At 57.3% G+C, this 22,529-nt stretch overlaps 1 protein-coding gene across 1 annotated transcript in view; it reads left to right on the plus strand.

The window, feature by feature from the left end:
- The first annotated feature begins 10,882 nt into the window (after positions 1 to 10,882).
- PIK3CD (phosphatidylinositol-4,5-bisphosphate 3-kinase catalytic subunit delta) overlaps positions 10,883 to 22,529 on the plus strand; it is a 52,794-nt gene continuing 41,147 nt past the window's right edge. The window contains exon 1 of the mRNA XM_036352775.1: positions 10,883 to 10,982. The gene's annotated coding sequence lies outside the window, so the exon portion shown is untranslated. The remainder of the gene's footprint in view (positions 10,983 to 22,529) is intronic.

Below are 22,529 nucleotides of genomic sequence, written 5' to 3' on the forward strand. Positions count from 1 at the left end.
GGCGGCTGTCAGGGCCACTTCCTGTTTTTCTCCCCAACGAATTTTGCACCAAACCCTTTCATCACCCAGAGCTGGGGGGTGAGGGGGCGTGAGGGAGAGGCTGCCTGGGAAGGGAGCCTGGGGGTCAGGGAGCCCTGAGGGCATCGGGAAGCCTGGAGAGGCTGTGCTGGACCCGCTGCCAGCTCTGGACTCTGGTCTCCAGCTCACCCAGGAGATGCTGCTGGTGGAGAGGCTGAGGGGAGGCAGGGGAGGAGGCTGCTGGGGAGGAGGCAGGAGAGGAGGCTGCGGGGGAGGCTGTGGGGAAGGCAGTCGAAAGGCGGCTGGTGGGGGGAGAGGCACAGGGGTGGGGGAGAGGCAGGGGGAAGGCTGGGAGGCTGGGGGGAGGCTGGAGGCTGATGGGGGGAGGCTGGGAGGCTGTGGGGGGACATGAGGAGGCTAGAGGTGAGGCTGCCTGACTCACAGGAGGAGCAGAAGGTTCCTTGTTCCTATCCTCAATCTGGAAACAGCATTTTCCCCACATCTGGGGTGGGACCTCAGGATGGACTGGCCAGGTTCATAGCTGGTGATGTGAGGGTGGAGGGCGACTCTGAAAGGGGACACCTGAGGCTGTCAGGCCTCTGAGCATCCAGCTCCAGAGTGCTGGGCGGCAACCCCCCTTCCACCCCCTCACCCCCAGGAGGTAGTGGAGACGCTGTCCTCACACTGGCCGGGCCCAGGACCTCACCGTCCTCTCCCTCAGCTGCAGAGCTCTGACCTTCCCTGGGCAGAGCCTACTGTGCAGCCCTGACTACCCTACTCATTCACTCACTCACTCACTCACTCACTCACTCACCACTCACTCATTCACTCACTCATTCACTCACTCACTCATTCATTCACTCATCACTCACTCATTCATTCACTCACTCACTCACTCATTCACTCACTCACTCACTCACTCACTCACTCACTCACTCACTCATTCATTCACTCATCACTCACTCACTCATTCATTCCCTCACTCACTCATTCATTCACTCACTCACTCATTCACTCACTCACTCACTCATTCATTCACTCATTCACTCACTCACTCACTCATTCCCTCACTCACTCATTCATTCACTCACTCACTCACTCACTCACTCATTCATTCCCTCACTCACTCATTCATTCACTCACTCACTCACTCACTCACTCACTCCACATGTCCTCAGACTCACTGGAACCTTCTCGGGGGCCCAGCACAGAGCCAGGGCCGGGCAGCGACACAAGGGCAGCCGCGGTCCAGATACCCGTTCCCTTGTTCTCGCTTAAACCTTGATGCCGCCAACTCAACCACCAATGCCTCTTCCTTTGCCAAGTGTGAGGCGTCCACGTCCTGTTGAGCTGTTGCATCCAGGGCTCCGTCCCAGAGCCACTCTGCCCTGAGGACCCCGCCCCCGGCTTCTGCCGAATCTCCTCTAAGTCGTCTCCTTGGGGCCCCCAGTCGGTAGACCCTGGGTTCACGGAGAGGGAAGCACCACCCGGAGCGCCGGTCTTCAGGCGGGAGGAGCGGGTCAAGCCCAGGAGCCAGCGCCCCTGGGGTGTGCTCTGCTGGTCCCTCCCCCGCTGGCTCCCTTGCTGGAAAGGGGCGGAAGGCTTTTCCCAGGAGAGGAGCTGTCCCCTGGCAGCCTGCTTCCTGTGGGTGCTGGATGTGGGCCTAGGAATGGCTGGGGGTGAGGCATGTCAAAACTGTTTCCAGGTTTTAGGGTCCCGGAGTTTCAGCCCCCAGGGGGCAGCCTGTCAGTTTTCTTGTGGGTCAGGTCACGTACCAATAACCAGTTCCCTGACTCCCTGTCCAAGCTGCTGGCTATTCGCCCTTAGACCGGCCCTGCCAGGCCGGGTTTCTCCCTCAGCCACAGGGGAGAAGGGGACCTCCCAATGGGACTTGGTGGCAGGACTCCCCCCCCCCCCCCCCAGCCATTTCTCCTAAGATGCTGGCCCTCTGCCCTCACGCCACCGGCCTTGGGTTCAGAGGCTCCGAGGGTTAAGTGTCATTCCCAGAGGTCCCCATCCGACGGCTAAGCTCCGGGCTTTCCTGCCCTCGTGCCCGCCGTGGTGTTGTAAACACGGGTGGCGGAGGGCGTGCCCGCTGCCCAGAGCAGGTGCGTGGGTACCTGGCGCGTGGTGGTCCTGGGCTGCAGGGAAAAGGCATTTCCCGAGACAAAGTGAAACCTTTGCCCCGCGTTTTCCTGACCTGGAGCAGGGCTGGGCGGAAGCCTGGCTCGCCCACCTTCTGAGGCTGCTGGAAGCAGCTCGCGTACCCAGAGCCTGGACTTCAGCTGCCCAGCTTCTTCAAGCCCCGGCCTCGGCAGTGCCTGTTCTGAGTCCCATGAGGCCACGGAAGGGAGTTGAACTGCTCTGTTGCCAGTGCCCCCGCCGAGAATAAGGAGTCTTGGGTGCCCCGTGCTCTGCCTCAAGACATCGCTTGAATACCTCCTTTGAAAAACTGTCTCTTTCAACACCCACTTCTGATACCAATTTATGTATTACTTGGGATTAGTTTGTTTCAAATAGCATAGACCAGCGGTTCTCAACCTGTGGGTCGCGACCCCTCTGGCGGTCAAAAGACCCTTTCACAGATATTTACATGACGATTCATAACAGTAGCAACATTACAGTTATGAAGTAGCAACGAAAATAATTTTATGGTTGGGTCACAACATGAGGAACTGTATTTAAAGGGCCAGAAGGTTGAGAATCCCTGCCTTAGACCCACCCAGGGGGGTTGTGCTGGGTTGAACATTGTCTCCCAAAACCCATGCTCACCTAGAGTCTCAGAATGCGAGCTGAATTGGAAATGGGGTCTTTGCAGATCGAATGGGTTACTATGAGGTCACCCTGGGCTGGCGTGTCCTTGTAAGAAGAGGGACGTTTGGACCAAGACACAGACACGCGGGAAAAGGCCGTTGGAGGGGGGGCGGGGCTGAGAGGGACGCATCGCCAAGGCACTGAATCCTGAGGACTGCAGGCGGCCACCGAGGTAAGAGAGCGGCTGCAGCCGATGGCTTTCGGGAGGACCCCCGCCCGGCTGTGGGGAGGACTTCCTGCTCTGGAACCGGGAACATGCACGTCTGCATTTTAAGCCACTCGGATTGGTCACAGCCGCCCTAGGAGAGTGATGCCGATTTTAAGCAGAATGTGGGAATGTGGCCAAAGGAGATGAGGGACTTTTCATCAGCAGCCCAGGGCAAGAACGCAGGGGGCCCGCAAAAAGATACAAGGACAGGGAGCTGCAGCCCTCCGGAATCTCTCTCCCACCAGGACCCTCCCCCTCTCTGCTCTGCTGCACGAGCTCTCTGCCTCCCTCTGCACAGCAGCGCCCTGCTTCTTTCAGCCTTTTCACAGACGGATGCCTCACAGCCCCCAGGTACCCGAAGAGTCACCGTTCCCTTCTTCTCCTCCTTGCTCCTCCTCCTCCTCCTCCTCCTCCTCCTCCTCCTCTTCTTCAGAACACATTTTTATTGATTTTAGAGAGGAAGGAAGGGAGAGAGAGAGAGAAAATCAAGGACGAGAGAGAAGCATTGATCGGATGCCTCCTGCACGCCCCACACTGGGGATGGAGCCTGTGCCCTGACTGGGAATCGAACCGTGACCTCCTGGTTCACAGGTTGGGTCTTGCTTCTGATTCCATATTCCCGGGGAGATCGCTGATTGGCTCGCCTGGGGCCAGGTGACACCCTGGCGCAACAGGCTCAAAGGCCGGCTTACGCAGCCAGAGAAGGCGGCAGGTGCAGCCCCGGCGTGCCCAGGAGCGGGTCCTACAGGCGGGACTGGCATCAGCCCAGGAGCGGGTCCTACAGGCGGGACTGGCATCAGCCCAGGAGCGGGTCCTACAGGCGGGACTGGCATCAGCCCAGGAGCGGGTCCTACAGGCGGGACTGGCATCGCCCAGGAGCCCCGGGCTCTCGCCTTCTGGCATTTCCCCATGGGAGCTCCGGTTGGCTGAGAACAGAAAGGAAAATGGGAAGAAAAACATCCGTGACCCTCCTCCCTCAGCTTTCACGCACCACGTCCCTGCCGACTACGCCCTCCCCGCCGTAGGCAACACGCAGTGTGACCCAGCAGCGCAGCTCTGCACCAGCCTCACCCCGCGAGGACGGGCCTGTTCCCATGATGCTTGGGCCCCCAGAATCGCCATTGTCCAAGGCTGGCACTATTCCGTCAACCGCATGGACTGTGACGTTCTCCGGACAGCTGGGGCCCGGGGGAGAAGGCAGGCCCCCCAGAACGTTGAGGTGACACATGGGGGCTCATGAGCCCATTCACTGCTGTTGCTTGTCCAATAGACCCACAGCCTCCTGTCGTAGGAAGGCCACAGCGGTGATGGGGTTCAGGAACCCCCACCTGTCCACTGGCTCTTTTTAGTCCCACAACCGAAGGTGGAGTAACACACCCCGTTGTGTAGAGGAGGGGGTGGACTGGAAGGTGTGGGGGCAGAGCTGGGTCTCAGGGTCCCCAGAGGAGAAGGTTCAAATATACCCCCATCCCCACCCCCGCCCCATCAGAGCCCAAGGGCAGACTCTCAGGGCCGGAGACCAAAGCCTGGCCGACTCACTTTCTCCCCCTGTGTCACTCTCCGACTCCCCCGCCCCCCATCCCCACCCCCATTCCAGGCTTTGCCATGATGCATCCTTCCTGGCCCCCAGGGATTGGCCTGGTCCTGCCTCCCCACCCCAAACCCCAACCATTCTGATTTGTTTCTTTAAAGAAACTTCTCCTTTCAGAATCGTTTTCAGATGGACAGAGGAGTTGCAAAGAGAGTGCAGCATTCCCGCACCTAATTTCTCATATCGCTAACTTCCTGCGTGGCTGGGGCCCACGTGTCACCCCGATGAACCAATATTGATGCATCATTACTAAGTAAAGTCCATGCTTCATTCAGGTCGCCGTAGCTTTTCCCTAACACCCCGTTTCCGTTCCAGGAGCCCACCCAGGACGCCGACACCCCCCCCCCCCCCCCCCCCCCATGACATCCAGTCCTCTGGTCTCCTTGGGCTCCGCTGGGCTGCGACCATTCCCAGGCTTTCCTTGTCTGCGATATCTCCACAGTTTGGAGGAGAACTGGCCCGGGAGTTTTGCAGACTGTCCCCCATTCTGGTTGTGGGTGTGGGTGTTCTCTCGCGACCAGACTCGTGTTCAAGGGTTCTTGGAAGGAAGCCCACAGAACCAAAATGTCATTCTCATCCCTTGTGGGGAGGGTGCCTGCCGTCGACATGCGTTATCCTGAGGATGTGGACTGGTCACCTGGCTGTCCCCCTTTCACACTGTCCCCTGGGAGGGGTCCCTGGGCACGGGAGTGGGGACTTACAGCTTCTCTCCCCCGAGGGCAGGCAAGGATTTGACCACTTATTTGGAATTCTTCTGCATAGACTAGTCCCCCTCCTTATCTATTTATTTCATCATTTCTTTTTAAAAAAATATTTTTTAAATTTTATTATTCTTTAAAAAATATTTTTATTGATTTCAGAGAAGGGAGAGGGAGTTAGAAACATCAATAAGGAGAGCGAAGCATCGATCGGCTGCCTCCTGCACGGCCCCTACTGGGCATCGAGCCTGACCCCCAGGCATGTGCCCTGGGTGGGAATGGAACTGTGACTTTCTGGTCATAGGTTGACGCTCAACTACTGAGCCACCCTGGCCTGGCTATTCAATTATTTCTTTCCTTTTTTTTTTTTTAAATCATCACCCGAGGATATTTTTCCATTGATTTTTAGAGAGAGTGGAAGGGAGGGAGAGAGAGACAGAGAAATATCGATGTGAGAAAAACACATCGATTGGTTGCCTCCTGCAACCCCCACCCCCCACCAGGGCCCAGGCAGGGGAGGAGCCTGCAACCAAGGTACACGGCCTTGACCAGAATTGAACCCAGGACCCTTTAGTCTGCAGGCCAATGCTCTATCCACTGAGCCAGACTGGCTGAGGCAATTCCATTATTTCTTTTTTTTTAAAGATTTTTTTCCTTTTAGTCTTTATTGTTGAAAGTATTACATAGGCCCTCCTTTTCCCCCCATTAACCTCTTCCAGCCGTGCCACCCCCCCACCCCCCAGGCCCTCACCACCCCATTGTCTGTGTCCACGGGCCTTATTTCTTTACTAGAGACCCAATGCACAACATTCGTGCAAGGGGCTCTGCCCTCGCAGCCCCGGCACCCGGCTTCAACCAGAAGGTCGTCCAGAGGGTTGTTCCGTGGCCGTCCGGTCTAATTAGCATATTATACTTTTATTATTATAGATGTCAGTCTGGACTCACAGACGTTTATTCTATACCTTGTACTTTCTTTGGCTGCTCAGTTTGTCCCAGATTTGGCCATCGGAAACTTGTTCACGTCCCTACCGTGTCCCTCGGACGGGGCCCCCCATCTTCGTGAGATCTGTGTCGCTGCTTTGGGGCAATTTTTCAATTGCAGTTTATGGTCACTCTTACTTTGTATTATGTCAGGTGTACCCATGGCCCCGCCCCCACCTCTCTCTCCCCTTCTAAGCGCCTGATGTTTCTGGGCAGCACTTACCGCTTTATGACACTGTATCTTGTCTTTATTTTCATAGTTTCTTTTCCCACCCGAGCATCGGCTGCGGGAGGGGAGGGCGGGCCTCTGGCTGATACAAGGCTGCTCCCCTCAGCCCAGAGCTGTAGCAGCGCAGCTTGCGGGAGGAGTCAATGTTGCGAAGCCTGGGTCACCCCCAGGGTAAGAGGCCCGAGGCTGGGTCAGCCTCCTGACCCCCGGGCTCCCCGTCACCCCCAGGGTAAGAGGCCCGAGGCTGGGTCAGCCTCCTGACCCCCGGCTCCCCCACCGTCCGCTCCCCCGGCCCTGGACTCGGACAACCTGAGAGGATTTGTTTAAAAGCCAGCGGTTTCTTTCCTTTTCCTTCCTTCCTCTCTCTCTTGTCTAATAGCTCTTCCCTCTTTTATTTGATGAACTTTATCCTTCCCGTTTTGACCTTTTCCCTTTTTTTAAATTTAAATTATTTTTCAGTTGCAGTTTGCAGCCACGATTACTTTGTATTATTTCAGGTGGACGCCTTACTGGTCGGGTGTTTCCTGAACGCTGACTTTGTATCCTCACAGTCAGACTTTTCCTGGAACCTCTACCTGCCCACGCCCCCTTGATGGCCACCCCCCTTATGTTGTCCAGGGCAGCCGTTTTCTAGTTGTGTTGCCTGGGACCTGCAGTAAGAAACGCATTTGAGCCCTGGCCCGGCGGCTCCTCCTGTGCACCAAACGGTCGCAGGTTCGATTCCTGGTCAGGGCACATGCCCAGGTTGTGGGTTTGATTCTTCAGTCCGGGTGCATTTGGGAGGCAACTGGTCAATCTCTCTCTCTCTCTCTCTCTCTCTCTCTCTCTCTCTCTCTCTCTCTCAAATCAATGGAAACATATCCTCAGGTGAGGATTTAAAAAAAAAACAAAACAAAAAACCAGAAAAAGAAATGCATTTGAGGCCTGGCCAGTAGCTCAGCTGGTTAGAGCATCATCCCCATACGCCAAGGTTTCGGGTCCCATCCTCGGTCCGGGCACAGAGAAGAATCAGCCAATGGAGGATGCATACATAAGTGGAACAGCAACTCTCTCTCTCAAAACCAATCTAACAAGAGAAATGCCCTTGACATCCCGCCTGATGCCTCAGAGAGGGGTGCACTCTTATTGCACAGAATGTAAACGGATGCTTCCCATTCTCCATTTTCATAAACTTGACCCGCGGAAGGGATTTTCAGTGCACTGATGTGCTAATATGCCAGCCACAACCTGCTGTTGCTGCTACTGGAAAATGCTGTTCTGGAGTGAAAACATCCATTCCTGCAAAGCACACAGACTTTGTTCTAGAAAAAAAACTCAGTAACTAACATTTTCTGGGGGTTCACTGTGTGCCAGGGACTCTTCAATCTCAGAAACGATTCCAAAAGTGAGAGCCATCATCAGTGCCCCCGGTTCTCAGATGAAGAAATGGAAGCACAGAGAGGTTGAGACACAAGCCCGAGGTCACACAGCCCCGCAAAGTCAGTGCCGGGCACTTTGGCTCCAGGACAGGCGCTCTTCGCCCTGGGCTTCGCCACACCTTCTTGGCCCAGGCACAGCGACGAGGGTTAGCGCTGGATAACGTCTGCTCTGCCTGGAAGGAAAGAGCCGCAGCGAAGCGGGCTCCCTGCCAGGACGGGGCACGGAGGCAGGTGCCTGGGCCCCGGCTCCTCACACTTGCCCTCCGGTGCCCGGGTGCTCAGCCTGGCTCCGGCTGCCCTGAGATAACCCTGCTTGTGGGCATGCGTGGGTGTCAGTGGTGAAGCCGCTCAAGGTTGAAGAAGGCAGAGCTGCTGCTGCATCTGCAAGCTCGAGGCTCGCTGGCTTTGGGAGGGGGAAGTTCTGCAGGAGCGGGCGGGGGGCGGGGGGCAGGGAAGAAGGAAGCGGAGGGCGTGCATGCTCCTCTGAGTGGCCTGCAGCCTGCCGTCTGTCCGTCTGTGCGTCTGAGCCTGCGCCCTCCTCCTTTCCTTCCATAAAATGGGGCCAAAGGATTCCCTGCCAGGAGCTCATGCAGGTGACACTGGGTGACTGCCTGGCAGCTAAGATGCTACTTTTCTCCTGGGATGGCTGCAAATGCTCCACCACAGCCCAGGCCCTTTCACTTACAATTCAAAGGGAACTTGAAGTAGCTTCCTCCAAAGCAACAGGACAACAGCTAAAAATAAAGCGAGGCCCTGGCTGGTTTGGCTCAGTGGACAGAGTGTCGGCCTGCAGACTGAAGGGTCCCGGGTTCGATTCCGGTCAAGGGCACATGCCCAGGTTGCGGGCTCGATCTCTGACAGTGGTCTGCGGGAGGCAGCCAATCGATGCCTCTCCCTAATCATTGATGTTTCTCTCTCTCCCTCTCCCTTCCTCTCTGAAATCAATAAAAAAAATTATTTAAAAAAATCAAATGAGAACAGAAACCACAGGGGCAGGCAGAAGGCAAGTCTGTCAGGAACGTGGGGGACAGTGAGGACTGTGCTTGACATTGCAGTGAGCCTCGAGTTCCCTGGGCCCCCCGGGCCTGAGAGTGTGGTTTCAAAAACTGAAGTGCCTCAAGTTTTCAGGAAAGTGAAACTTTCAAAGGAGCGAGGATCTGGAAGCAGCTCGAGGCTTACTGTGTGCCCTCCCCCAAATGATTCACCCTTTCCAGCCTCAGTGTTCTCATCCATAAAGTGGGGGTGACGAGCTCTGCCTTGCTGAGTTGTCACACGTTACAGAGCGCGATTTGAAGGGCTGTCGGCAAATCGTCTTCAATGGAGAGTTGCTTTGGGTGATGCAGAAGCATCTTCGTCGCACTGGTTCTTACAAAGATCACTGAGAGCCAGGGACGAGTGTTTAAACTGCAACCTCGCAAAAGCAGGGCGAGGCCAGGTGTCAGCGATGGGAGCATAAGACATTTTGGGGGCTACCAATCTGAGTGAGTCCCAGGAACCTGCTTTCTACTGCACTCTCTAGCGGACCTGGATCTTAGGGTCCCCTGGACCAGCAGCGCTGCTCTAAATAAAGGCTCCTTCCTGAACCTCAGAGTGTCCGACTGCCACCGCGCCAATTTCATAAATTCCATATTCCATAACATTAGGAAACCCCAGGGAATTCTTACCTGCCATCAGATTTTTCCTCTGAAAATGTTCATTTCTCTTCCGGTTTTGGCAGGATCTCCCTGGAGGGGGGGGGGGTGGGGGCTATATCTGCCGAGGACCAGGACCAGTGGCCAGGCCTGGGTTGGGGGAGGCTGCTAGCCTCAGATGTGCCCTGGGGAGGATGTTCGGGTGCCCTCCTGGCGACAGACCCAACATTCTTCCCCAGAGGGACCGCTGTCCCTCCTGGCTCTTCCACAGGCGTCCAGTGGGGAGTAGAGAGCCCGCAGCCTGGATCTGGGGAAACGGACCAGTTCAGAACCCACTCGTCGTGCCCAAGCTCTCTCTGCTTTCCTGGCTAAAAGCAGAACAGTCGCTGCCCCTCCCCTTGCTGCAGCCGGTGCCGGGCCCACGCTGGTCCTGGGGAGCCAGGTGTGGGTGGGAAAGCCTCCCTCCCAGCTCAGTGTCTTTGTCTGTCTAAGGCAGTGGTTCTCAACCTGTGGGTCGCGACCCCTTTGGGGGTCGAATGACCCTTTCACAGGGGTCGCCTAAGACCATTGGAAAACACATATATAATCACATATTGCTTTTGTGATGAATCACTATGCTTTAATTATGTTCAATTTGTAACAATGAAAATACATCCTGCATATCAGATATTTACATGACGATTCATAATAGTAGCAAAATTAGTTATGAAGTAGCAACGAAAATAGTGTTATGGTTGGGGGTCACCACAACATGAAGAACTGCATTAAAGGGTCGCAGCATTAGGAAGGTTGAGAACCACTGTCCTACGGGATCTGAAGCCACTGGTACAATCTGAGGGGTGACTAGCCCCATCCCTCTGCACCCTGGAAGCTGGGAGCCCACCACTTTCCCCCAGGGCTGGGCTGGGGAGACAGCATTTAGCCTGCCCCTGGCCTGGCTTACCCTCCCTCACACCCACTTCCCCAGGCTTCTCTCTGGCGCTGTTTAGGTTCTTTGGGTGTGTGAATGGGGCGGGGGTGGGGGGGTAGAAGGGGGGTACGGGCTCCTGGGACCTTTACTGGCTGTTTTCCTTTGTGTGCATATGGACTTGTTTTGAAGGACAAGTGCAGCTTCCAGAGGCACCTGGGGTGATGCCCTCCAGCCGAAGACGGGGTGGGGGGAGTGGGGGGAAGTGGGGAGGGCGGGGGAGCAGATGAGGCAGCAGGAGGACCTGTTGTTTTTCCTGTTGCAAGTAAAAAGGAAACAAAGTGGGAAGTGGAGTGTGCGGGCTGTCAGCAGGCGGGGCGCCCCCACCGCGCCCCGCCTCCCTCCCTCGAGGCTCACTCGCGCCCAGCGCCCTGGCTCCAGGCAGCCGTCGCCCGAGCCGCCCCAGCTCGTCCGCTGCGCGGGGCAGGTAAGCGCTGGCCTCCGGCTGCATCTGGGGGGGCGGGGAGGACACGGGGCCGCGGGGAGCCTCGCGGAGCCATGGGGCCAGCGAGGGGTCTCCCGCGCGCCCGGCCGATGCGCCCCGCTCCAATGCGCACCCCCGGACCCAGCGAGCCCGGCAAGGGGCGCCCCTCGGGCGGGCTGTTGGGACCTCGACCGAGGCTGAGCTTGGGGACCGGGCCGCCTCCGGTGATGCACTGGCCCAGGGGGGCGCAAACAGCTCCCCTGCGCCTGCACCGAGCGCCGCGCGGAGCGGACGGAGGGGCCCCGGCCGGGTGGCCGGTCCGGGCTGCGCGCCCAGCGGAGGGGGGCCCTCGCGTGCGCCCTCGGAAGCGCGGGAGAGGGGACGCCCTCCGTCGAGGGCGCCCTCCCTGAGCCGGACCAGGGGGCGCCCGGCCGTGGCGGGTGCGGGGTGCGTTCCCACCAGCGGCGCGGGCAGAGGGCGCGAACACCCTCCCGGCGCCTGGCCCTGCGCAGCGCTCGCGGCCGGGGCCGGGTGTGCGGGGCGCCGGCTCCGCGCGTGGACCTGCGGCCGGTCCGGGTCGGCGGCCGCCGCGTGTTTACGCCGCCGCGCGGAGGTCGCCCCCGCTCTGCGGCGGAGCCCGGGTTTCGGCGGCAAAACCGCCTCCAGCTTTGCATTTCCGGACCCGTTTTTTCTTCTTCTTTTCAATACTCTTACCCGTAATTCCGTCTAAATGAGGCTTTTTTTTTTTTTTGAGCGAGTTTCCTGTTTTTATTTAGGCTTCCTCCTCTGCATTTTATTTTAACTCGAGGGGAACAGGGATCTTTCGTGGGGACCCATCGGGGAGGCGCTGCGCCCCGGTGCTCCGCTCGCCGGGGAGGCGGGGGTCCTGAGGCGGGAACGGACGGGGGTAGGGCTGGGGGGTCGGCTGGGGGCGCCCTGGGATGGCCCGTGTGCCAGGTCGGGCGCGGCAAGGACCTGCCTACGAGCCCTCGGCACTCGTTCAGGTGCCCCTGGCAGGGGGGCCGCGGGGCTGGCGCCTCCCAGACCATCAAGTGGGGCTTCCCCCCACGGGCGCCGCCCGCAGAAAGGCCCCGCACAGCCGCGCGTGGAATGTGGGGCGCGGGTGTGTTTCTGGGCGCGCGGGGAGTCCTCGCTCTGAAGTCTCCGGTGGAGGGGTCACTGCCCAGAGGGACCCGAAGCCAGGACTGACCCCCTGCGCGCTTCCAGAGAGCTGGGCACCGCAGGGCCCGGCAGCGTCCGCCTGGGGTCTGGTCAGGTGGCCGGTGCCACGGGGACCTTCCCCGCGGAGTGGATCGTGTCCACATGGGTCCTCCGTTACCCCTGAGAGCCGGGTGCTGCGGCCTCAGGTCCCAGTGGAGACATCGAGGGCGCAGAGGCTGAGCTCACCTGCGCACCCACGCGGCTCACAGGCAGCTCCCCAATCCCGGCTGGTCCAGAGGCCGCAGCCTGTCACCTGGAGGCGCTGTGGCCTGCAGATTCGGAGCAGGTTTCCTGAAAGCTCTCAGGCGCGGGGATGGGGGTGTGGGGAGGGCGAGGCTGGGGGTGTCCCTTCGGAGCTTTTAATGCACCCACCTGGGTGCTGGCTGTAAACCCAGCGCTACCATGAGCCACCCGCCCCATGGTGTGGTGAGTGGGGAAGGAGATGCTTCCCATTCAGGAAGCTGGTCCCAAACTCAAGGAAGCAGGAGCGGGCCTTCCTCCTCTGGCCTCTGAGCAGAAACCGCTGGCCCCTCCGCATGTCCCCGCCCTGCTGGGCTCATGGCTCTCCTTCAGGACTGCGGCCTAGGGCAGCCCACCCGGGTCCAGGCCTTTTTGGTGTTTCACAGGCGTCTCCAAGTGATAATGGAAGGTGCGGGGCGCGGGGCGTGGGGGGTGTAGGGGGGACTCTTAAAACCTGGTTGGCATTTGCCTGCTCTAAAGACAACCTTCCAAGCCCCACTCCCCACCCCTCCTCTGCCCGTGTTTAGAAGCCATGCAGGCTCCTCTGAGAATACAGATGTTTCTAGAATTAGGGCAAGTGCCCCAGGGGGCCCCTGGGCACGCCGATGCCCGCGTCCAGCAGGACAAGCTGCATGTCTGCAGTCCCAGGCCCCGCCTCGGTTTGTCGGTTCGCGGCCAGGGTGTAAAGCTGGATGCTGTGGGCGCCTTCCTGTCTCTCGCTTCACTGGGTTTAGCGAGTGCTCACTGAGGTCCCACTGGGAGCCGGGGCTGTGCCGAGAGCCAGGCCGGCCTGCAGGGCCTGCCCCGGGGGCGCGGTTCACGGGACACGCGAGCTACACGGAGCGGAGACCAGAATGAGGCCAGCCTCAGACCCGGAGCGCCCGCACCCGGCAGCCCAGCAGCCCAGCGCTGTTGTGTTGGGGGAGCTGGTGCGGCTGTAAGCGGGGAGCGAGGGGCCAGTTCCTGCTTCATCTTGTTTTTCTTCAATTGCACAGTTAAAGGGAGAAGTGAATGTGCAACTTCTGAAGCAATTCCCCTTTGGCCGCTGATTTTTCAAAACCATTTTTGTTTAGAGAGCAGTTCCCTCCCTCCGGGCGGCCAGCTGCTCCTGCGGCCTGACTGTGGGGCTTGGGCCCTTCGAATGCTTCCTTCTGGAAAGTTCCTTAGAAACGCCTGCTCAGCCCCTCCCCGGGAGGCACACACGCTTCCCGGCAGGGCTCCTGCAGGTGGACGCCTGTCCCTGTCCCAGCACCAGGGACCTCTGGGGACTGGCCTGGGAGGAGGGAGGCCACCGGGCAGGCGGGAGGGAGAGGAACGCTCTCGTATTCAAGTGACGGAGGCGCCGAGCTCCTCCTCCTGTCCTGGCCGTTCGCGTGGAAACGGAATTTTCTCTCACTCGGTTGGTGGAAATCCCCGCAATCATAGCAGAAGCACTGACAGTTTCAAGACAAAAAAACAAAATTAAACCCGGGAACCTCCCTGCCCGCTCCCTCCTTGCAGACAAACACTGCCTTTCTGTGGCTTGTCCCCCAGGGATGGTCACTGCCCCCTCCCTGAGGCCACACACGCCCGGGGCCTGAGGGGGGTGGGAGGGGCCCTCCAGGGGCCCTGGCTCCCTGTGTGTGAGAGCCCCCCAGACGTGACCAGGGCTTCTCCTGGAGATGGGTGCTTTCCGGGGCAGAGGGAGAGCGGTTGGATCCTGGGTGTGGCGGCTCTGAAGTGCTGTTTCTCTCTGCTCCTGGTTCACACACGTTGGGGGAATTGCCTTCCACTCAGACAACGACCAGGAGGGTGGCGGGGCAGGGCAGGGTGGGGTTGGGTGGGGTGGGGTGGCCCCCCAGAAGGAAGAGGCGCAGGCTGCCTGCCTGGGATGCTCTGTCCCTGGCTGCTGGAGTCCCCTCCCATGGCCCCTGTAACAAACCACCCACAATGTCCCGGCTTAAAACAGCTGCCACTTATTCTCTCACCGCCCTGGAGGCCACGAGTTCAAAGTCTTCAAAGTCAAGGTGTGAGCAGGCCTGCTCCCCCCTGGCGCCTAGGGAGGGGTCTGGCCTCCGGTCTCTGTGGCTCCAGGTGCCCTCCTCTTCGACAGGCCTCTCCTGTGTCCCTGCCTCCTCTCTGCCTCTTGTTAAGGACACTTGTCTTCGGATGTGGGTCCCACCCGGATAGTCTGGGATGAACTCATCTCCAGATCCTTCACGTAATTCCACGTGCAAAGACCTTTCCCAGGTAGTTCCGAGGGATGGAGGCAGGGACATACCTTTCCGGAGCCACGGTTCGCCCACTGCACGGCCGGGGTGTTTCTCTGGTGCTTTCTGGGAAGCTGCTGTGCACAGTCATGTTTGCAAGGAACCGACTCCCTGCCTCCGGCCTGGGCTGCCTCCCCCGGGACCTTGGGCAAGGAAGTGGGGTCCCCAGAGGCCTCTGCTGTCCCGTCGTCTCCTCTCCTCCCTGCTGCTTCCCTTCCCCGCCCTGCACTCAGCAGCCTCCCGGCTCCCAGGGTCCCCTCTTCTCTCCAGGCTCCTCCCATTAGCAGAAAAGCACATCTCATCCATCACCCCCCGCCCTGCCTGCCCCCTCACTACAGCCCACAGTCCAAGTCTTCACCACAGAACACTGCCCCTTCCCCGTCCCTGTCCCTGGTTCCTAGTTCTCTCCCTTCCTGTCCCCCCTACACCCCCCTTCAAGGACGGCCTCTTCTGGGCTCAGGGCGCCTCCCAGCCCAGGGTTCCCCTCTTCTCTCCAGGGCTCCTCCCATTTTAGCGTGTCCCGTGTTGAGCGGGCCAGGAGAGGTGGGCACAGGGCTCAGTTTGCTGCTGTGTCCCCACATCCTCCCTGGGGGGACCACGGCTGTAGGATGGGGTGGGTGGTGCTGGGAGGGATTTGGGAGCTCTGCCCCCATCATCGGCGCTTGTAGGAGGGGCAGGATGGGGAGGTGGGGGTGCTCCTGGCCACGCTCCATAAGTGGGATCTCGCAGCGTTTTTCCTTTTGTGACTCATTTATTTCACTTAACATAATGGCCTCAGGGTCATCCATGTTGTAGCATGTGTCAGAGCGTCCTTCCTTTTTCAGGCTGAGTAATATTCCATTGCATGGATGGCCCACCTTTCCTTTATCCATCCCTGTGTCAACGGACACTGGGTTGCTTCCATTTTTTTTTTTTTTTGGCTCTTGTGAGCAATGCTGCTGTGAACACAGATGGGCAAACATCTGGTCCTTTCCTGCGGTGAATTCTTTTGCGCACGCACCTGGACGTGAACTTGCTGGATCGTGTGGTCATTCTAGGTTTTATTTTCTGAGAAGCGAGGGGGCATATGCTTTTGCAAGGTAGGGTTATGTGTCCGCAACAAGCAGAAGCCGAAGTAGCCGCTTGAGCTAAAGCTGACCCGCATATGCTTTTGTAGTTTGCCTTTTTTCCATTTATTCTCAAAGTATCGTTGACACATAATATTATACTTGTTTCAGGTGTACAGTCTAGCGATAGACGCTTAGGTACCTTGCGCAGTGATCGCCCCGATAAATCCGGTAGCCACCTGCCACCTTCCGTAGTTATTGCAGGACTATTGACTCTGTTCCCTATGCCGGGCTTTACACCCCGAAACCGTTTACGGCAGCGTGTACTTCTTAGTCCCAGTCACGTAGTTTGCGTTTTTGCATAACATCGCCTCATTAACACTTCCCACGTTGCTTCATAACTAGCCACCTCTTTTAGTGGCAGGATACGTGTCCCAAGGCAGGACAGCGTCATTTCTTCCAGCCTCCTCCACTGGGAACATTTGTTTGCTCACACACACACACACACACACACACACACACCACTCTCAAAATACTGTAATGGACGTTTTCAGGCATGTGACTTTTTTCATAGTCAAAAATGATGGCATCGAAGGCACTGAACATAGTTAAGCTCTTAGAGCTAAATGGTTTTCCAAGAAAGACGGGACCAATTTATCCCAGGGGCACATAATCGTTTCATGACCCTTGTGCCAGCGTTGAATGATGTTGAAAAAAAAGAAGAGTTTTGCCCTAACTGGTTTGGCTCAGTGGATAGAGCATCAGCCTGCGGACTGAAGGGTCCCAGGTTCGATTCCGGTCAAGGTCATGGGGTTTGTAGCCGTTAAACCCTTGAACTCTGGAATTGGCTGGATTGGGATCCAAACTGCGGCCTCTCCACGTCCTTGCTGTGTGACCTTCAGTAGAATCCTCACCTGCTCTGATCCTCAGTGTCCGCTTCTGTAAATGAAGCTGATGGACCCATTCCTGAGGTTGTCTTAAGAATTAAATGATGCCGAAACCGGTTTGGCTCAGTGGATAGAGCATCGGCCTGCAGACTGAAAAGTCCTGGGTTCAATTCCGGTCAAGGGCATGTACCTGGGTTGCGGGCACATCCCCAGTAGGAGATGTGCAGGAGGCAGCTGATCGATGTTTCTCTCTCATCGATGTTTCTAACTCTCTATCCCTCTCCCTTCCTCTCTGTAAAAAATCAATAAAGAAATATATTTAAAAAAAAGAATTAAATGAGATAGCCCTAGCCGGCTTGGCTCAGTGGATAGAGCATCGGCCTGTGGACTGAAGGGTCCTGGGTTCGATTCTGGCCAAGGGCACATGCCTGGGTTGCGGGCTCAATCCCCAGTGTGGGGTGTGCAGGAGGCAGCCAATCAATGATTCTCTCTCATCATTGATGTTTCTATCTCTCCTTCTCCCTTCCTCTCTGAAATCAATAAAGAAATATATTTTTAAAAAAAGAATTAAATGAGATAAACTAGATAATGAACAGTCCCTAGCACTTAGTTGATGTTCGCTGCTATTGGAAATATCAGAATTCAATCCCCCAGTCTCCATCCACCCTCGAGCTTCGTCTTGTTTGAACAAGTGGGATGCTTCACGCTCCAGCCAAAGGGGTTTAGGCTAAGCACAGGGTTGGACGCTTGTGCTGCAGAGGGAGCCGATCCTGGAAGGAGCTGCCGGTTTGCACCGCGCCCTCGGCTGTCTGGCTGGGTTTGGGTGTGAGCCTCCCCGAGGCAGGCAGTGAACCTGTGCTGGGTGCTGCTTCCTCACTGAGGGACGAAGAGGAGCCCTCTGCAGGGCTATTCCCCCACCCCCACCCCCAGGTCCTGCAGCCTCTGTTATGTGGCACTGAGACATAAGGACTTACTCATGATGACTGTCTCACTGTTGCCATGCAGAGCCTCCTTCATGCAGTTTGGGAAACTGAGGCAGGCGTTCATGGGCAGGACCCCCGGGTTTGGGCACCAGCTTGGGTTCCTGCCCACGGAGCCCGCTTCTGCAGCTCCTGAGGGCCATGTGGCCTCTGATTCCCTCTCTCCCGGGTTCCGGGAGCCTCAGGTGAGGGGCCTGCACCAGGTACGCCGCGATTTCCATCCCTGCTTAACGCACCCCTTTCTCCTTTGCCGCTGACCTGTGTCTGAGGAGGAAGCTAATAAAACTAGGATCTTGATGAAAAAAAAAACACAAAAACCAAAAAACCAGGATCTTGGTCTTTTTTTTCCCCCCAATACCACCAAAATGGTTTTATTTTTGTCACTGAATACATGCACAACACTATGATTGTATCATTACTTTGGTTTCTTTAAATCTTACTTAAGTATGCATTAAAAATATATGTTTACATTTAAGAAACGTAACATACTAAAGAAGTCCTCTGTAAACATAATTCCTCAATATTTTTTCCTGCTGTTTCATACATAAATAACTTAATCTATGAAGTCATAAGCAATTTAACTATTAACTCTAATGGCCCAGGATCTTGGACTTAAATAAAACCAGGGTCTAGTGGGGGAAAACACCAAAAAAGCCCAACTTTCCCCCTTGCTGGGGGAAAACCTCCTTTGAAAATGTTTCTCGTGTTCTGAGCCAACGAAGGGCTGAGCGAAACCACACGTCCTGTTTCTGATGGTTCCCGGGCAGGCGCCGGGCTGCCGGCCATGGTCCCTTTTCCCGGTCGTGTGCTGTGATGGAGATTTGAATAATACGGCCCGTTGCTGTCATTTGGAAACCAGTGATGAGGTCTGTTTTTCAATGACCAGTAGGTGCAGCAGCAGATCGAAGACGGTGGTTTCTGAAGACGTGCGTGGCTCTGATTCCGGCAGGAAGCACCGTGCAAGGCACAGTTTTTGTGTTTTTTTAAAAAATGTATTTTATTGATTTTTTACAGAGAGGAAGGGAGAGGGATAGAGTCAGAAGCATCGATGAGAGAGAAACATCGACCAGCTGCCTCCTGCACACTCCCGACTGGGGATGTGCCCGAAACCAAGGTACATGCCCTTGACCGGAATCGAACCTGGGACCCTTCAGTCCGCAGGCCGATGCTCTATCCACTGAGCCAAACCGGTCAGGGCAAGGCACAGTTTTAAGAACGAACAGAAAGAAAGCTTAATGCTGGCGCCAAACGCAAGAGCTGTAGAATTAGACGGAAGTTCAGGCCTTGGCTCTGACACTTAACCCGTAGGTAACTTCGACGCGTGGCCTTTCCCCTCTGAGCCTCCACGGCTTCATCTGAAAATCGGGCTGACAGGGGATTGCCGTAAAGGTTAGGAAGAAGGGAGAACCGTGCTACGCAATGGGCACCCCAAAAGTGGCTCTTTTCACCATTGGATGCCTGAGTCTTTGCAGCACACGCAAAGCGAATTGCAGGAGCGAATGAGTTTGATATGAACAGGTATCTTTGTCTTAAGTCTTTGAGGTTTGCACTGCAAGGTAAAATTTACTCACCCATGATCTTTTTGTTAAATCCTTGCCCGAAGATGCTTCCCATTGATTTTTAGAGAGAGTGAAGGGAGAGGGAGAGACACAAAGAGAAAAACATCCATATGAGAAAGATACATCAATTGGTTGCCTCCCACACGTGCCCTGACCAGGGCCAGGGATCGAGCCTGCAGCTGTGGTCCATGCCCTTGGCCAGAATTGAACCCGGGACCCTTTAGTCTGCGGGCGGACGCTCTATCCACTGAGCCAAACCGGCTCAGACCATCCATGCTCTGATTGGCCCCTCCACGAACCATCCATGTGGAAGGCATTGAGCCATTGTCAGCAGGGCTCCCGTTTAATGTCAGCAGGGCTCCCGTTTTACAGGTAGAGGTGGGAATGGCTTTGTCCTTTGTCACCAGCCTGCTCCTCTCCCGTGTTCCGTGGTTCCAGCTTTTCTAACCCTTCGAGGTGGGAAGGCGCTGGGGGACAGGCGCTGAGCACTGTGGCGGTGAGGTCTTTTCCAGCCGTTTTCTTCCTTCCCCAAGGGCGGCAGGAGCAGCCCCTGGACTCGCTCACCTGGCCAAGACTGGCAGGTCAGAGCAGCTCGCCAGGGAGGCGTGTCAAGTGACCTTGGCCATGGCCGTGGACCCTGGCTGGGCCCTGTCACCTGTGAGCTGCAGCAGCGAGATGGGAGGGCCCCGGGTGGGCGGGCTGCTCAGAGGCAGCTACCCCAGACGCTCTTCCTAGGCTTGTGGGAAAGTGCTTGGGAGATGGCCCAAGGCTGGCAGTGACCTTGACCCTCAGGGACTGTGTCTCTCCAATTTTCCCCCCCACGGCTCCAGCCCTCGCCTGCAGCCGCCCATCCCAGCCATGACCTTGCTTTGAAGCTTCCAGTTCTGTTTGTAACTGACGTTGATTTTACATTCTGGTCCCTGTTTGTTTTTCTGCGAGGAACAGTTCCCCCTGACTCTGGTGCTAGATGGGTGCTCTGGGAGACAGATATGTTTTTTCTGTGGCCTCCGCTACTCCAGCTCAGTGTCGCCAACCACGGCTCGAAAAACAAGGAATTGGGCAAAATAGCATAAGGAATGATCCGACCACGTTAGCTGCAACTCCGGTTGAGGTAGAGACTGTTAAAACGCTACACCTCAAGTCTAAACATTGTATTTGAGCTTGAAGCGTGTCCATGGCCCTTGGTTCCCCGCTCTGCTGGTGCAAGGCACGGGCCTGCGAGGGAGGCCTGGCCGTGGTTCCCGCACGAGGCGCGTTGCGTGGACACTCCTGCATTTTTGTCATTCCCCCAGTCTCTTACGGTTGCCGCGCCCAGGCTGATGCAACAGGAAGTTTGTTGATAAGGAACTTGTCCTTACTGAGTTTCCAAAGCGTCCGGCTTTGTTTTCGTGGAAACCGCTCTTGCTTTCCACGCCCGCGTTTCATCCACGCGCCGCCTACTGCCCTGTGTAATCGCGAAGGTGAGCAGCCGGCGGGCACTTAGGGAACCAGCATGCTGCCTCCTGTTGGCCCGCAGGGGCCTGGCAGCCGCGAGTGGCCGGCGGCCCGGGCCAGCACGCCGAGGCCACCGTCAGGGTGATTTGAAGAGGGAATGGGGGGGATTCCCCCCGATTCTAGTGAGAGGGCAGCTAAGAGGTCGGAGTGACAGAGCCTGGGCCAGAGGCGGTCAACCCAGAACTCCCATCCAAACGGCACGGCCCTCGCCCGGCCGGTGTGGCTCAGTGGTGGAGCATTGACCTATGAACCAGGAGGTCAGGGTTCCATTCCCGGTCAGAGCACATGCCTGGGTTCCAGGCTCGATCCCCCGTGGGGGGCGTGCAAGAGGCAGCTGATGGATGATTCTCTCTCATCATTGATGCTTCTATCTCTCTCTCCCTTCCTCTCTGAAATCAATACAAATATATTAATAAACGGCACAGCCCCTCGCTCTGAGCGTGAGCACGCGGGCCCCTGGAGGGAGGCGTTGGACCAGTTTCTTCTTCTGAGGCTCCGGTAGCTGCATGTGCACTTGGGAGCTTTGTGTCAGGCAGCTCACATTCGCCACCCGCGTTCATCTAGCTTGTTTTTGTTTTTTTGGTCTAATAATAGTAATAACCATGACACACACTTTCACAGCACCCACTGTGTGCTAGGCAATGTCCGGCGCTTTGGAAAGACAACAGTCTGTGATGAGTGTTACTGAGATCCCCGTTTTATGGAAGGGGAAACTGAGGCACAGAAAGGTTTAGTAACTTACCCAGGTGTGACCCAGCTCGCAAGTGGCAGGCCTGCTCCTCCCCACTGTCCTGTGGCTGGACCCAAATGTGGTCCCTGGTCCCCAGGAGGAAGCGTGGACGGGCCTGGGGCCGGCTCAGGTGGGAGAGGTGTCCGTTGGCTGTGTAGGGGCTTCCCAGCTCCGTCCTCCCGTCCCCTCTGTCCCAGGACACCCTCCCTCTCCTGCTGGCCCTTCGCCTCTGGCTGCAGTTGGCTTGCTGGGCTCCGTTCCTCTGCAGGGAGAGGCTGGGATGGGGTGGGGGGGGGCAGTTGCAGTCTGCCCAGCGGGGTGCCTCTCCCCCCCTCTGTCCGGAGGAAGCAGGCCTGGCCTCTGAAATCTCAATTGCCTCCTTGCCCAACGCTTGAAATTTTTACGGGAAAAACGACCCAAGGGCCCTTGAGCTGGCGGGTGACACAATCAGGGCAACAGGACTCGGGTGTCGCCTTGGCCAAGGGCCCGAATCTGGCTCCTCTGCACGGTCCCAGGAGAGACAGTGTGGTGCAATGGTTGGCGCGGGCTCAGGGGTCACTCTGGGTTCACACCGGCCTCTCCCATCGACGGGCCGTGCAGCTGGGACCTCCCCGAGCCCCTTGCTCCCCCTTGGTGAACAGCAGGCCTGCGTGGGGGCTCGCTGTGAGGGTTAGGTGAGAAGACGGACATATGCACCTGAATCCTGCTGGCCGTGGCGGGTGCTCACCGATAGACCCGCCGATAGATGATGCGGAGGCCCTTGTCCTGGGGCCGACTCACCTCCTCCCAAGGCCCGCAGGGAGCGGGAGGAGCTGGCACGGGGCACCTGCCAAGGACAGACTGGCAGATAATGGGTGACGGAGAGGCGTCCAGGGGACTCCGTGTCGTCCGTTGCTTACAGGTCGTCTGCAGACCTGGGGTCTCGTGAGAGCAGGAGAGGAGGAGGCGGTGTAAGCAAGCCCCTGGCCGCGGGGTGGGGGACATGGAGGGGCGGGGCTGAGAGCCAGGTGGGCGGCCAGCTGCAGAGCCGACCCCAGGAGGACGGAGCAAACTGACAAGCAGCCGAGACCCTTGTGAGGGGGACCCATTGCCACTGTCACTGTGTGTATGTGTGTGTGAGTGTGTGTGTGAGTGTGTGAGTGTG

Source organism: Myotis myotis, unplaced genomic scaffold (assembly GCF_014108235.1).
Source record: "Myotis myotis isolate mMyoMyo1 unplaced genomic scaffold, mMyoMyo1.p scaffold_m19_p_2, whole genome shotgun sequence".
Taxonomy (NCBI): Eukaryota; Metazoa; Chordata; class Mammalia; order Chiroptera; family Vespertilionidae; genus Myotis; species Myotis myotis.